Raw genomic sequence first — 16,483 nt, 5'->3', positions numbered from 1 at the left:
TTTTTCCTTTCGTGTTGATTGTTTAGAGTGAAAGAAAGCATTTTATTTTTCCCCTCCCCCCCTTGGACTTTTTAAACAAAGTTAGCTTGGCTGGGCCCCAACTCCTCCCCTTTGGTCAGGAGGGTAAGTACATCCTGATACGTCAGCCAGTTGGCTACCTTCCCTTGTTCGCAGCATTAATATACTTCTACAAAGTATTCAGCTGCTGCTGGTTAAGGGAGACCCTGTGGAACCTGTCTCAAACTCGGTTTTTCCTGCTTGAAACAAAGAAATCTGGGCTACCTATACTATGCAAATCTAAAGGAATGTGTTAGTCAGCAGAAACATAACAGAAATCCAACCAATGCCTGTCACCATCATTTCAGATAATGATTTTAGTTTTGTGTTTGCTGTCCACGTCTCCTCTGTGTTAAACATAGTACTTTGTGAGTGGTCAGGGTTAGCTAATGGTACTTTAATACTACTCCCAAAGAGCTTACATTACATTGGGAAAGTCAGCAAGGTGATAACATACGTATTACATATACATACTTCCATACATACATATGTGTGTATCACACATGTGAAATACAGAATAAATATAAAGTAAATAAATACAAGGTAAATACAAAATAGCTTGAGAGGGAGGGCCCTGCCAAGTGAGGGAAACATGAAAGGCTCTATGTAGAAGGTGGTGCTTGAGAACCATCTTGAAAGAAGAGAGGGACCCAATAGGGTGAAGGTGAGGAAAGGAGTACATTCCAGACATGGGACCACTGGCATTGTGAAGACAGGGAGACAGGAAGTGGAGTGTCCTCTATGAGAAACAGACAGAGGACCCATTTGGGTGGATTGAAAATATGGAAGAATGAGTATGTGGCTGGAAAAATGAATTGGAAAGAGCTTTAAAACTAAAACAGAAAAGTTTATGTTTTATTCTAGTGGGAATTTTGGCAATAAGATGCCAAGGTTACAGTTAGTTTATAATAGTCAAATATTTGTCCTAATTTTAGATAGTTGAGTAGATTAAAAGAATAAATTATTTTGGGTATTCATTACAGAGGTTTGGGGAAAGAAGACTCTTTTTGATCCTATACGTAACAGATATTTGATAGTTTTTTTATAATTGGTATATAAACTTTTTCAAAAAGCACTTTGCCCCCTTTATGGGGCTCTTCTGATTTATTTTGTATTAAATCATCTGTATGCATGTCCTGTCTCCCTACTAAATGGTAAGCTCCATGAAGACAGGAACTCTGTCTAATCTAAATCTTGTCTTTCCCTCTTCATCCAGCTTAGTGCCTTCAAGTCAATCCATAGATGTTTGTTGAGTGAATTGGTGTGGGCCATCAATACACAGATGAATTTCCTCATGATTCTGAGAGTTACTATGGTTGAAAAATTCATCACTTTGTGGCTAGACTAGGGATGAGCCTTTCAGAGTTTAGTTAGGCTGCTTTTCCAACAAGGTTGTCCGTCACTACTTCCCATTCTTGAATTCTTTCTCGCTTAGTCCAGCCTGACGGAACTTAATGGTTTCTGTTCGAATACACTTAGAGAACCCATGGTTGCCTTCAAGTTGTGAAGAGGCATGGAGAAAGATTTTTGGCCAAATAACAGATAACAACACATGGTAAGTGACTGGTGGAGAGAAGTACCGTGGGAATTTAAGGATGCTACAGTATGAGATGGGCCTAAGAGACCCTTTAGTTTAGGGTTTTGAACCTTTTTTGTAACATTTTGTATGGACCCCTTTGGAAGTCTGATGAAGCATTTCAACCCCTTCTCAGTAATTTTTTAAACAGTTGAAAGAAATATTAAATTTCAGTTAGAGGTTAATGAAAATAAAGATATATTTTTTTCCCATCCCAGGTTTATGATAAGAACCTCTGGTCTAGTCTAATCCCCACCCCTAGTTTTATAAATGAGGTACTTAAGTCATCAAAGGTTAAGTGGAGAGAGTTCTGAAGAGCAAATTTAGTTTTTATTTTTATGTAAATATGGTGTTTACTCTGTAATACATTTTGTTTTTGGGGGAAATGTGACTATGGCGGGGGAAGCAAAGGTTTATTTTACTAATTAAATTTTGCTTAGGTGCTTCATATATACTGGATAATAGAGTTGGCCAGTGAAGATCATGAGGATTGTGTGAGATAGAAGGGGAAAATCATAGTAATCATAGATAAAAGTTAGTATTGAATTCTGGGGCTCTTAAATGTGTGCGTGTGCGTGTACCTGTGTGTGTGTGTGTGTGTGTGTGTGTGATGGATCCCTTTGGCAGTTTGATGAAGCCTATAGACTTCTCAGAATAATATTTTCTAAGTCCATAAAATAAAATACTTAGGGTTACAAAGGAAGACCATTATATTGAAATAGAGTTATCAAAATATTAAAAAAAAAAAGTTAAGGCTCCCCCCACCCCCATAGAAAATGTGAAATGTAAGCTGCCTTGAGCACAGGGATTGACTTTTTTGACTTTGTATTCTCTGTGTTTTAGCATAGTGCATAGCACATTTGTTGTTATTCAGGCATTTCAGTTGTGTCCTGCTCTTTTTGACCCCATTTGGGATTTTCTTGGCAAAGATACTGAAATGATTTGCCATTTCTTCTTCAGCTCATTTTACAGGTGAGGAAACTGGGGCAAACCGGGTTAAGTGGCTTGCCCAAAGCTAGTAAGTGTCTGAGGCTGAATTTGAATTCAGGAAGATGAGTCTAGTTCTCTATCCACTCCATCACATAGCTGCCCCAGCATAGCACATAGTAGCTCTTAAAGATGCTTGTTGCGTTGAATAATAGTCAAGCCAACAAACATTTATTAAACACCTCCTCTGTGCTAGACACTATACTAAGGACTGAGCATATTTAAAAAAAACTGAGCATATTAAAAAAAAAGACTGAGCATATTAAAAAAAAAAAAAGTCCCTGTCAAGGAACTCAGTCTAATAGAGGAGACAACATGCAAACAACTTTGTGTAAACAAAATGTCTACAAGGTATTTGTTGCCAATCCATATCTTTTAAAGGAAAAAATGGAATATACCTAGATTCTTCTGATGTTAATAATGCCAAGACAATTATTGCATCTGCTTCAGTACTGGCCATTTTAAGTGGGTACAATCCAGATTGATTTAATGTAAGAGCCATTTATTAAGTTGTAATCTTCCCCTATACGGCTCAGTTCCATCAGTCCTTTTTACAGAGACTGTATTAGTCACGTTCCTTCAGTTTCACACTCTTCCTCTTGTCATTGTCAAGAGAAACAAGGAAAATGTAGTAAACTCACTAGTGGCAAAATGAATTATGTTTTAGTGTATTTTCCCACCGATGTCACAGGCAACCATAAATACTTTATCACTCTAAGAATATTTTAGCAGTTTAAATATGTATATATATATACATATGTGCATAGATGTATGTGATATTCATATGAAAGGTTTTATTGTACTTTGATTTTTAAAAATGTGATGTGACTTTTAATTCTTCAGCATCTCATTTTTTAAAAATCCAGCTCAAGTAACACTTGAGCTTTCTGCTTGGTCATTTGGCAGCATATGGGAACCTAAAGCTTTTCTCTTTTGAGCTGTCAGCTGAGTGTATGAAATCAATAGGTGCTCTTAACGTTGATAACTTTGAACTTAGCCCTCCTGAGGAAAGATAGGTTCTCCAAGGTTATCATGCTCCCTTTCTATTATTATAGGCCCCATTTTACACACGGAGATGACTTTTCGTAAGCTATTTCAATGAGAACAATTTTTTTTTTGTCTGCTTCTTTCTCTAGGGCCAACTTTTATCATGTTCTAGAAGTTAATATGGTTGGGAGGATATCACTAGAAAACTGAAACTGATGTGCATGCCAGGGTATGTGTATATGTATGTGTATCTTCTCAGTAGAGTTCATGGGAGGAGATTTGGGGGAACACTTAAAAATCTTCAAATATAAGGAGATGTGTAAGATAATATAAAGGCAACTAGGTGGTATTTTTAGCGTATGTGGTGGTAGAATTAAGATGAAAAGTGAGAGTGAAGGGTAGGCATAACTGCACTAGTAGTGTGGCAGGAAGATGACCAAGTCATCAACTTAAGCATTTATTAAGCACTGACTGTGTGCCTGATTCTTTGCCAAGGGATGGGGATACAAAGAAAAGAAACAAAACAAAATCCACAGACTCAGCCTTCAAGAAGCTTTCTTTCTAATGAAGGTGGAACATCGTTGGGGGCTTTAGGCATACTAGTGTAGGGGGTTCTCTCCAATCCAGACATCACAGCCCCAGGGTTGGAGTTCCAGTAACTGCAGCTAGAAGGTGTCAGAAGGGAACTTGTCAGAAAGATGGTCTCTGAGAACATTTTACAGAAATGAGGATGACCCCACTCCCCACCAGTCAGGCAAGTTCCAATGAATCTTGATGAACCAGGAATTTGAGAGAGGCATTTCCTCTGGCTGATACAGCTATGATTTTTTTTAAAATTCTCCTCCTTTTCTCATGTTTTGCTTTCTTTCATTCCAGAAAGGAAAGTCTTTATTTATTTCTCCCGGAATTCTTGGTTGCTTTATTTTTATCTTAACTTGATAGTTGCATTGGGCAAATTTATTTGTTTCATACATTATTTACACAGCAGGACAAAAAGTCTTAGAACTCATGCTGAAAATGACTAAATAAGGACATCAAAGAACAAAGAGCAAATTATATGGTAATCATGACATGAATGCAGAAATGCCATGTTCCTTTTCTTTTCCTTTCTTCTTCTGGACCAGCAGTCCTTACAAATGAAGAGGCAAGAAGCAAAAGATCTCATTCCATCAGGTGAAACCCCAAAGTAAATTTTTTTTTTAGGCAGTCGGGGTTAAGTGACTTGCCCAGGGTCACACAGCTAGTAAGCGTTTATGTGTCTGAGGCTGAATTTGAACTCAGGTCTTCCTGACTTCAGGGCCGGTGCTCTATCTACTGTGCCATCTAGCTGCCCCCAGTAAAATTTTTAACTAGGTATCACAGTAGCTGGAGTGCTGAACTTGGAGTCAGGAAGACCTAGGTCAGGGATGAGGAACCTGTGGCCTCGAGGTCACATGTGGCCTTCTAGGTCCTTTTGACTGAGTCCAAGTTTTACAGATCAAATCCCCTGGGTGAATCAATTTCCTTTCACAAACACTTAATTAGCTGTATGACTCTGGGCAAGTCACTTAGCCTACCTTAGCCTCAGTTTCCTCAATGTGTAAATAATGGAGATAATCTTAGCACCTGGGTTGTTGAAAGAATCAAGTGAGATTAATACATTTAAAACACTTTGTGAACCTTTAAGTGCTATATAAATGCTAGTTCTCACTTTAAGGGAAAATGTAGTTTAAATCTTCCCTAAGGAAAGTGACCTAAAGAGAGTGATTGTGGAGTCCAAGTTAAGATCAAACCTTTTCCTCAGTTCTCCTCCCCCATGTTCCCATCCTTACACTCTAGTTTCAGTCAGAGATGATTCAGAGTTTTACTGTAGAAGTACAGTCCATTCTCAAGTAACTCGATTACTTGACACAGTGGACTACTGCCACATGATACCGCTTCTAGCCTGTCGTCTGGCCTTCGGGAGGGTGGTGAATTAGGCACATAGCAATAGTTGTCATATTACTCTATTTGGGAAAGGTCTGAAAGATTGGAAATATAGGTCTTGTTCACTGATAATGTGTAATAAGTGAATAGCTTAACTTGTTTTTCAGGGTAACAATGCTTTCAAAAGAACCTCTCAAAAAGTGAACTGAAGTCGTTGTCATTAATCATGGACTCTGACCTTTGACTGTTGTGTTGTAGGATAAAAGCAAAAGTTACTTTTTAAACTAAAAATAAAAAAGAATAAATACATGATTTTTAAAGTGCCCCCCCCAAAATCAAAATTTGAATAACTCTGGGGAAAAAATTCTGAGCTCAGAACCATAAGCTAACATTTTGGTATTTTGGAGAAAAAGATCTTTTCCCTTCCTTTTTGTAGTTCTCCAAGACCCAGCTGAGCTATTGTGACAATTAATGAATATAAAATGTCCCTCTCTCCTTGTGAATAGTTTGGCAGTGGTGGCTGAACAATTTCAGGCATGAGAAGAGAATAAAGCCTTAGACCGATGAATAGCTGACATCTAACCCCTGTTCATTTCCTGGACTGGAAGCACACTTGATTCATGTAACAGCTAAAGAAATAAACCTAAAATATTGTACTACATGTTTCTTGTAGATTCCTTGCTCTTCAAAATATCTTTGAGAAATTATAATAGTCACAATCTGTATTAAACCAGCGTAGATGTGAACAAAAACATAAAAAAATTGTTAAAAGTCATAAGTAGACTAAAAAATACCATTCCCCTTCCTCTTTGGAATTAAGACAATAATAAAGATGTATTTGTTGAGTTAGCATTGCTGTCACTTTGTCAGATTCATTTCACATCACCATTGATGCAAAGCAGGGCTGCATAGTAGACCTCTCTTTGTGTGGCCTCCCCTGGTGATATAGTTGATGGAACCTGAGTATAAAGATGAGTTCCTTCAGGAATTTTTTGCCTCCCCCTCCCCTATATGTCTTCATAAAAGCTTCTAAAAAAGAAACAATCATAAAACTACCATATGTAGCTGATGAAGCTGTCCATGACCCTAAAATGCACATGAACATGCATCCAATCATATATAGAATGGGTTCAGCTCTGGGTTCCAAAAGATTAGTTTGAGTGAAACAAAGATCTCAACCCAACTCAGATAAAACTTACTGTGTCCAAAGGTTGTGCCCAAACTGGACTTTAGGGACTAAAACAGTGGGGAGGTGGGGAGGGACTTGCTATTTTTAAGTACTTACTGTGTGCCAGGCACAACATCAGATTAATCCATTTTAGATGAGTTGATAGATTTTATTAGGAAAAACAAAGATACTTTAGGCTGAGCCATGGGATGTTACAACTATGTGGTATCAAATTCCAAACGAGTGTTGAAGTTTAGTAGTTTTTAGTTCTCTGTGTTGTTTTTCCTCACATTTGAGTCTTGTTTAAGCATAATTTATTTTCTCCAAAGTGGCAGAAATTGACATGTTTTGTAGTTGTGTAGTAAAGAGGAATGGGAGAAAGAATCACATTTCCCTCTGAAATTAAAACTATTTTTACTGAAGGATAGGGTTGACGAGAGTAGTCTATTTTGAGATAAGATAGTTGGAACCATGTGCTTAAATTTTTTTTAATACCCTATGGGTTTTACTTGGTTATTCACCATTTAAAAATACTTATCTACCAAACTCTATGTGGAAATGTGGAAAAGTTACCAATAAGGTTAGGATAATGTGCAAAAAAAAATTATGATCTGGATTTTGGGGATCTCACAGAAATCCTTGTACTTTTCTTCCAGTTTTTTAAATAAGCCCATTGACCCTTTAAACTTATTTCTGGTTAGGCTATCTAGAGAATAAGATTGCAGCTACCTCCACATTAAAGAATTATATTACTTTCTGCTCTGTGATTTGATTTAAAACTTTAAGTATCATATGTTTACAACTATCATAATTTAAACATGAAGATTTGAATATTTTAGGAAGACTGATGATGCTGTCCAAATTAGTATATAGCCCTCAACAATTTTCTGTCAGTTGTGCTTTTGTTTGTAGAGAAAGAACTGCTCTCCCTTCCCCTTGCCAATTTTTAAAACATGGCTGTAATTTCTATTAGTGTTCTACTAAAGTTGACTCCCTGCTGGTTCCATTACTTAGTGAATCAAAAGCCATAGGCTCAGTTTTATTGGGGTTTATTTTTGGTATTTGTGTTTTGGCTTGAATAGCAAATACTTTTAACAATGAACAGTTTTCCCTGAGGAGTTGAAAGCTCTTCTTAAACAGTACATAAATCACTATGTAGGTGGAGAACTGCAATCAGATGATAATTGGTGATAGAAACTTGGGCAAATCCCTATTAATATTAGTTCTAAGAGTGTGATCTCCAGTGGTTCTGTGGACTGAAATGTTTTAGGTTTAATCCTATCCCCCCTACCCAGTCTATTTTGTACTATTAATTTGAATCTATGATGGTTAAAAAAAAAGTCAAAAATAGTAAAACCTGTACCTTTTAAAAGTATAGGGACAGTATATTCAAGGAACTGTCCTAATTGAAGAGTGCATCATATGGTTCACTCCAGCAAACTGGCTCCCTCTATGTTTCATATTCCACTCTGACCATTTCATTCATTCAAAAAACTCTCCCATTCTTTTCTCAGCAATTAAATTGAGGTAGTTCTAAGAGGCTAAGCACTAGCCCTTAGAAGGTATTTAATCATTGTAGATACAGCTCAGCTTAATGCTGTGCATTCTTCAAAAGGATAATTTTAAGCAAAAGGACAATTCTCTAAGGAACAATATTATAAAGGAAGGATAGGCCAAGCAATATAACAGAGAATTGGGGATTAGTTATTATTTATCCTAATGATATTGTAAAACTGTTGGAGTAGCCTTATGAGGGATATATTTGCATGTATTGATTCAGAGATCCTTTAAGTCAGGCTGGTACTGGGTTGCTCCAGAGCAAGTAGAGAATAGGTGGACACCTTTCACAGTTAGGTGTTAACATCCATCATCATGCTCACACTCTAGCAGTGACCTTTACGGCTAGCATGGCTTTAGGACTGACATAATATGCTGTTCCTTGAACTCTTCAGAGGTCCTTGAACTTAATATGACCTGAGGCTGCATTAGAATGCTGAAAACAGTGCTGGGATAAGGGAGATTAAGAATAATCTAACCTGCTGTTTTGACCTGAAACATGGAACCTTCCTTGTCATAACTTTTGCCTAGCCACACTGAGCGGACTCAGGGAGGAAGAAAAGAGGAGTGTTTTCACTATCAATACTTGATTCCTTATTACTATCTCGACATGAATGCCTCCTGTTAGAGAAGTGGTGGAACATGGATTCAGAGTGAAGCAGAAATTATTAAACAATGCCAGTGTGTTTATTTGTTTTGCTCCTTTATTTTAAGTGAAGATTCTCCTTCTCCTTCTCCTCCTCCTCCTCCTCCTCCTCCTCTTTTTCCTCCTTCTTCCTTCTTCGTTTTTCTTCTTCTTTCTCTGCTTTTCTTTTTCCTCCTCTTTCTCTTCTTCTCCCTCCTCCTTTTCCTGTTGTAAAGCAACCATGTTTTTTTAAGCATCAATAAAACAATTTTAAAATCCTCAAGTCTTTGAAAAGATGTCATAATTTGGGTTTATGAAATATAGTGGCCACTAAGTTGAATGGAGACTTTGATGCTTAGTTATCTGCATGTGAAAATGAAATAAGCACAAAGCTAGCCTCCAAGGTTATGGTGACTTTAGAATTGGTTCATCACTGCTCCAGCCATAACACACATTTTTCAACCTTGCTTCAGTTAACTTTATCAGGGAGGTCATTTCTTAGACTCATCAGAGACTGAAAGGCCAGTGGGCCAAGGAATAGTGGTGTTTGGTTTCTTTGAGAAATGATCCGCAGCTGTGTGATTCTCCTTTTCCAAGTTTTTGTCCTTCATTTTATTACCTGCTAGGAAAAAAAAACAAAGAAACAAAACCAATTAAAATAAAAACCTTTTTGTAGTTTATCTCAAGACCTTTCTGTATATGCATTCTAAACTTTCAGCCCTGACTTTCAATCCTCTTAGAGAAGACCTATGCCAGTCAGCAATCATAATGTGAAATAAAAAACTATTTGTTCAGTAGATTATAATTTTGGAGATACTCAAAGGGAGGAAAGTGTGAAATCCATGTCCAAATGATCTTTATTGGGCACATCACATAAAAATTGATGGCATGAGAAAAAGTTACAGGAGAGAATATTTTTCCCCGTGATTGACACAATAGGATAGGGACTGGACCTTTGGTTTACGGTTTCATTTATTTAAGGAACTCTCAGATGAGGAAGCTCCCTCTACCAAGCACCTTAATTTTAACTTAGAGATTTTAAAGTTTAGTTTTGAGGAGTTGACTTGAGCACTGAAATTTTAGGAGGTTTGTTTGGGGTCACAAAGCCAGTATATGTTGGAGGCAGGACTTGGCCCCAGGTACAAAATATGGAAATATTATTAGATGATGCTTTTAGATGTGATTATATCTTAAATTTCTTTTTTGTTTTTAATGTTGTGTGATGACATTTTAGAGTGAACACGATGCCATCAACTCCTGGGTTCATCAAAGTGATATTGATAATGGCAGAACTAAGGATATCCCAGACCTGTTTGATAGGATATTTGAGCAGATTCCCTCACCTTTTGTTTGCATCAGTGTTTTTAGTAAAAAGAATGCTGAATGTGGAGTCCAAAGGCCTACTGGATTCAAATCCCTTTTCCATCATTAAATAGCTGTGTGTTCTTGAGGTTGTTATTTAACCTCTATGGGCCTCAGTTCTCTCATCTATAAAACGAGGGCTGGGCTAAATGACCACCAAGGTCCCTTCTGGTTATAAATCTGTGACCCTGTAAATTGTTGAAGTGTTTTAGAATTAAAACCTGAATAGGAAAAAAACAATTTAAAATACAGCCCAAAACAGTTCAAGTTCAGAAATGCCAGTCAAGTCCATTTCCTTTGCCAGAATGCTACTATAAAAGGGCTCTGGGCCAACTGCCAAATGGGGAGAAGCAAGAAGGCTGGGGCACAGCAGCAAACCCTTCAGGTGGAGATCCCCAGCCTCACTTTCCATACCAAGGAGAGATTCCCTTGGAATATGAACATCTCAGGAGAGGAGACATTTGCAGGTTGCCCTGGTGAGAAAGCCTTGTGCTAGACAAAGGAGGTCTGAGAAGTTAAAAGCTGTAGGATAAAATGGCCAGAAGATGGCTTCTGCCACCCACCACCATACCGAGCAGACATACAGCACCATTCTGTTTGGGCATAGTTATCTCCCCAGTCGTTAGCTGAACCAGATTTTTCCCACTGGTGAGACACACAAATTAGGCTTAGCTGGTAAGAAACCCCTCAGTTTAGTGAACACTTCCTTTTGTTGCTTGAAGCAGAGCTGCCAAAAAGAAGACTCCTATCTTGTTGATGCTTAGCTAAATGTTGAGGTTTAGGGGTGCCAGGACCCCAAAATATTAAGAGCAAGGAGATGCGGGTCCTGCCCAACTGAATTTGACCTAAGCCTTCTTTCAGCCAAAGACAAGGTTTATTAGAACATCCACCATATTGGCCAGACTCTTAAGGAATCTAAGAATTTGTATGCAAGCCTGCCAGATCTTAAGAATCTGAGCACCTTAATGGAGCCAAGATGGACCTTATATACAGAAGGACAGTGGAGGGATCCAGGAGTGGCCAAATGGTTTGGGGTGACTGGAAGAGGGGCCTAAGGAGGGTCTGGATGGGAGTGGCCAGTAAGTTTGGCTGAACTGGGACCTGGTCCAAGTGACCAAGGGAGAAAGGAGTCTAGATAGGATTAAAGGTGGGAAGTGGCCAGGGGCAATGGGGAGGTAACAGAACAGAACTGGGAGATTGGGCCCAGCCCCAATGAAAGGCTAGTTGATAGGATCATAGCCTCAAGAGATTTGGCCAGGTGGAAAAGTCCAGGGTTTTTCTTTTTTGGGGTCCAGACCCCAAAGACCTAGTCTTTTCCTTTTAGGGGTTCAGATCCCATCCCCATCATAGAGATTCCTTATACCACTTTTGGTACTGTGGTAGGACATGTATCGGTGGAACGTTTGGCACAGAAAGAAGGGACATTACTAGGTGGCGTCACTGGAGCCTCGGAGTCTTAAGGGGACAGCTGGAAGTGAGTGCATTAGTTAGCTGGAATCATACCAATTGGGTAGGGGAAGTCATTGAAAGGGTGAGAGACTTGGAATTGCCTGAGAGTAAACTCACTGAAAGTAAAAATTACCCCCTTGCTATTCCTCCTCCCCCACACATCAAGTTCCTGCTGCCCTAGCCTGCCCAGTGGCAGCTGGAGACCAGATCTTTCACTTTGGACATGTCCTTAGTGGGCTTCCATTGTTCCGCATGAGAGGGGCACTCTGACTCTGCCAGCTGCTGCGTACTCTCTTGAGCTGATTTTTAAAAGCTGCTTTAATGTTTTCTTGATGTTAGTGACCTGCTGCTGAGTCCAGCTGAAGTTTTCCTTCTGTTGGGAGGCTCTCAGGACCTGTTGCTCAGTCCTTAACAGAACTGTTTCATGGTCTGTCACACCATTGCTACAAGGTTGTGACAGAATTGTCAGTGCCTTTTCTTTGAATATCTTGGTCAGTATAGAAGTCCACCTCAGGCAGCTGGTTGCACTGGTCCAGCTTGTCTTGAATGATGTCCATGTAGACAGCTTCAACGATGAGATCTTCTAGCTTCCAAAGATTCTGCATCTTGAGGTTCTGCAGCTGTACTGAGCAAGGAATACGGTTCATTCTTGCTGCCAAGCTTGCAACAGCGAGGTGATTCAGCTTGTTCTTCTGGGCCATGGTTAGTTCAAGTAGGCTCTCCTTGTTGATTGGGTGTGTTCCTTAGTCAAGCAGGCTCAGCAAATGAAAATAAGCAGCAGTAAACACCTTCTGCAAGTTTCTTGAGCACCTCTCCAAACATATATCCCTCAGAAGCCTCCAAGGCTTGACTTTGAAGAGCTGTGAGGGTTGAGCTATTGGTCTTTGGCTAATAAAATAAATTATAAATTGCTCCAGGAGTTTAAAGGAGGATCTCCCTTTACTTGCCATTTTATAGCCTGGAGATCTGCTTCTGCCACCATGACTCTGTCTCCTCTGCTCTCCATGGGTCAGCTGTAGGCGCCTCCCCACAGGTTGTCACATGACCTCATAGGCTTATTCCTTCTTTGTCTTTCCCTCCCCCCCCTTTGGCAAATGGGGTTAAATGACTTGCCCAAGGTCACACAGCTAGTAAGTGTTGAGTGTCTGGTCTGAGGTCAGATTTGAATTCAGGTCCTCCTGATTCCAGGGCCGGTGCTTTATCCACTGTACCACCTAGCTGCCCCCTTATAGGCTTATTTCTGAAGGTTATTTTCAGGTATAATAGATAAGACCAAATATTCCAAGCCCAGCCAGTGTGGGAGAAAAGTATACCGCTGTGTTTTTAGCACAGTGCTAGGCATATAGTAGGTGCTATAAATGGTCCTCCCACTCCCCCTTAGAAGTACAATTCAAAAGGCAAATTACTTGTCATAAAGAGCTCAGTATGGGAGAAAATGTTTTGTTTCTTATATGTTATCTTATAACAGGTGCCAGTCTTCTTTGTCTACCAGTATAGTTCTTGGTCAGAAGTTCTCTATACCAATTAAATAAACAAATTTGATTTAAAAGAAGTCATTATTGTCTGCTATAGCTTACTGGATTGTAGAGGAGCCCATTATTGCAGAAACTACACATTTAAATGCATTAAAGAATGTAGGGGGAAGGACTGTAAGGCAAGCCCCTCTCTCTTTTTTTTATTACAAACAGCTCTTTTTGTAGTCATTACCTTAGTTGTTCATGTTTCAGCTTTAGGTTCTGGACTGGAAGGTAAGTACTAGTCTGTAGTATGTTTCTCTTTTTTTAGGGAGTGGAGGCAGCATAGTAAATGTACCTTCTGTAATTTTATCTGTGTAGGGAACCTCCCATTTCTCTACCAGTGCAGATCTGTTGCTGTTCAGAAACTTCTGCTCTTAAGCATTGCTTGGAGCACTGAGAATTTAAAAGACTTAACCTGGGCCAAGGACTCCCAGAATGGCCCTCTATCCACTAAACAATTTTGCCTCTCATCAGTCTGCTCAGTTTTCACACCCTACGTCCCAAATAACTAAACCAGTTTGGTTTATATTCAGTTCATAAACTAAATAGTTATAACTACTGGACTTAAAAAAAATAACTGTACTTTATTCCTTGGGGCTGAGCCCCAGGAAATTTTAAATAGTTCCATAGAATGTCATGAATCCTCTTTCTTTGTGTGCAGGAGCAGCTGTCCAGTGCTTTCTAAGTGCATGATCAGTTTGATTCAGTGGGATGATATTTTATTTTATAATTTGTTAATATTTGGAGTATACTGTACTCAAATACACAGACATCTGTCAGCTAGCTGTGTAATAGATGCTAAGAACCCATTAAAATGTACTTTAGTAGTATAATGCATTAATCCTATGCCAAAAATCAGAGGGAACATATTGAATCTAGTGACAGTCTCAGACCATATGCCAAGACTGTGTGTGTGTGTGTGTCTGTGTGCGTGCGTGCGCGCACTTAAATCCAAACATCCTGAAAATAAAACAAAAAGAATATAGTTTTGTTATTTTGAATAAAGCAAGGTGTTTCCATTCAATTAAGTACAGTTGAGGAAATTCCAGAAGGTTATCTCTACAATTAAAAATTCTTCTTTATCCCTGCCCATATGGTACTCAGCATCATGCACTGACTGATCTGAGACTCCTGCAATTCCACACACAGCATGATGTTTTGAATTAAGGACATCGGAACAGTCTAGCTCAAAAGAGAAATCCTTTTTGTTTTCATATTAATGATTATCCTACTAGCATTTGGATAAAGGTTCCTTTTATTGTTAATAAACTATAAAATGTTAATGTGGTGTTTGAAATCTTAAGTCAACTAATATGACAGAAAACTATGCTTTTCGTGTCTTAAACTCAATACCTAAGAGAAGTGGATTTACTGTCTTGGAGGTTAAGTAGTTTAACCTAATCCGGACTAGATAAGCAGATGCTCTCATACAGAACCTGACATCTGGGACTGTCAGCACTTATCATAAAGATCCAATGGGACAAAATTATAATTTTTCCTTCCAGAAAATCCACAGTATCAGCCAAATAAAAATATGTTTTGTGTATTAAATTTCACACCCATACATGTACTGTGTCATAATTTAAAAAATGATAACTAGGGGGCTGCTTGTGAAGGTATGATCTTTAAAGTTCTTCCTAGTCCTCAATCTATAATCCTCTGATCTGAGGATCCCTTCTTAGGTAAGCTGAGATTTGCTGCAGTATGGAACCTGCAGAAAGCATCCTAAGATGATAGAATCATAGACTTTATGAATTGCAAAGTACGTTATACAGCATCTAATTCAACACTCTTATTTTTACTGATGAAGGAACTAAGACTCAGAGAGGTTATTGTCACACTTCTCTGTGTGCCTCAAACTCGGAAATCTTAGGTTCATGCAGAAGCGACTCTTGGAGTAAGACAGCGAGTCTGGTCTGGCTTAGAAACAGAACTATTTTGCTAAGACCAGGCACTGTGCTGAAATATATAGAAAACTCTGGTGAGCCAATTTAACCTTATTGCCTTGGTTATGGTAATATCCTAAGACTGTTAACACTTTCTTTGAATGGTTCTGTTTTGCCATCTGCTGACTCTTTTTTCCCCATTATTGGAACATAGACTTTGGGGATTAAGATCTAAAGAATTTGGCACTGAACAGCCCAAGTGCTCATAGATGGCGTTGTGTAGAGCCAGCAATAATGCTGAAACATTCCTCATGAACAAAAATGGTGGAATGATCAGTCACCCAGAGATAAAAAAACAAAACAAAACAAAACATCCTAAGACTGATAAACAATGCTTATATATTCCCTTGAATTTCCTCCAAGAGTAACTTTAAATCCTAATGTATGTGGGATTCTTAGGAGAATTTTATTAGAGAATTTAGTTCAGATGCTTAGGTTTTTTGTTTTTTTCCTTTTCCTTGATTTTGTTATCAGATTTGCTAGGGGTTACTTATACACAGAAATTTGTCTGAGAAAATCTAAAGACAACTGTGCCAAAGATTTATGGGAAGGGAATTTTTGATATCTTAAAGCACTGACCACCAATTTAATATCCTTCCTTTTTATTTCCTATTTATGATTAAATAATAAACATGTGATTTCCTTCTTGAACTAACTCATTCATCTTATTTTCCTCTCTCATACTGTAATTATGGTGTCCCAAACAGTACAAAAACACTTGTCTCAAGATAAAGCTGGTAGTAGTAGTAGTAGTAGTAGTAGTAGTAGTAGTAGTAGTAGTATGAATTATATGTGGAAAGAATTAGAGTTAACTACCATCTTTAATGTGGGAGCTCTATATTAGAATTTGAGGTGACTGAGAACACATACATTATAGACATGTGTAGAGCAACTGAGAAGAGATTATTGAATTCTATATTTCTGGAGGAAATGCTATACTTGAGAATTAATTTCTTAAATGTGGTCATCTTCAGTTTCTCACTAAAAAGTTCAAGGATCTCACTCATAATAATGATAGCTTAGAAATATTTTGTAGAATGATCAGATCAGTATCTACCTGGAAATATTTATGCTGGGCACATTTCATTCTGGCTCATGAGTTGATTGGACTGGATGATACCTAGCGTCCTTCATAGCTGTAGAATCGATTATTTTTGTATGCTTTTCAATAAAAAAAACCCACTAAAAATAGCTAGTTCCTATTTGAATAGTCTGTTTAGACTATTCACAATTATTCACAATAATATTCACAGTAATATTCATTTGCAGCTGCCTTTTATCTGTGCTGTTTCCCATGGCTCTGGGTCATTGTTATAAGAAAAAGGAAAAGACTTTTTTTGTTGGTTG

General features: G+C 38.3%; 1 protein-coding gene and 1 pseudogene across 2 annotated transcripts in view; one reads left to right on the top strand and one right to left on the bottom strand.

Moving 5' to 3' along the window:
• The window catches only part of FARP1 (FERM, ARH/RhoGEF and pleckstrin domain protein 1), a 331,129-nt gene that overhangs the window by 119,193 nt on the left and 195,453 nt on the right, over window positions 1-16,483 (top strand). The window lies entirely within an intron of this gene.
• LOC114037303 lies at window positions 11,851-12,623 on the bottom strand (annotated as a pseudogene).

This window comes from Vombatus ursinus, unplaced genomic scaffold (assembly GCF_900497805.2).
Source record: "Vombatus ursinus unplaced genomic scaffold, bare-nosed wombat genome assembly UNPS02010304.1, whole genome shotgun sequence".
In the NCBI taxonomy this organism is placed as follows: domain Eukaryota; kingdom Metazoa; phylum Chordata; class Mammalia; order Diprotodontia; family Vombatidae; genus Vombatus; species Vombatus ursinus.
This window is presented reverse-complemented; position numbering and strand designations above follow the sequence as displayed.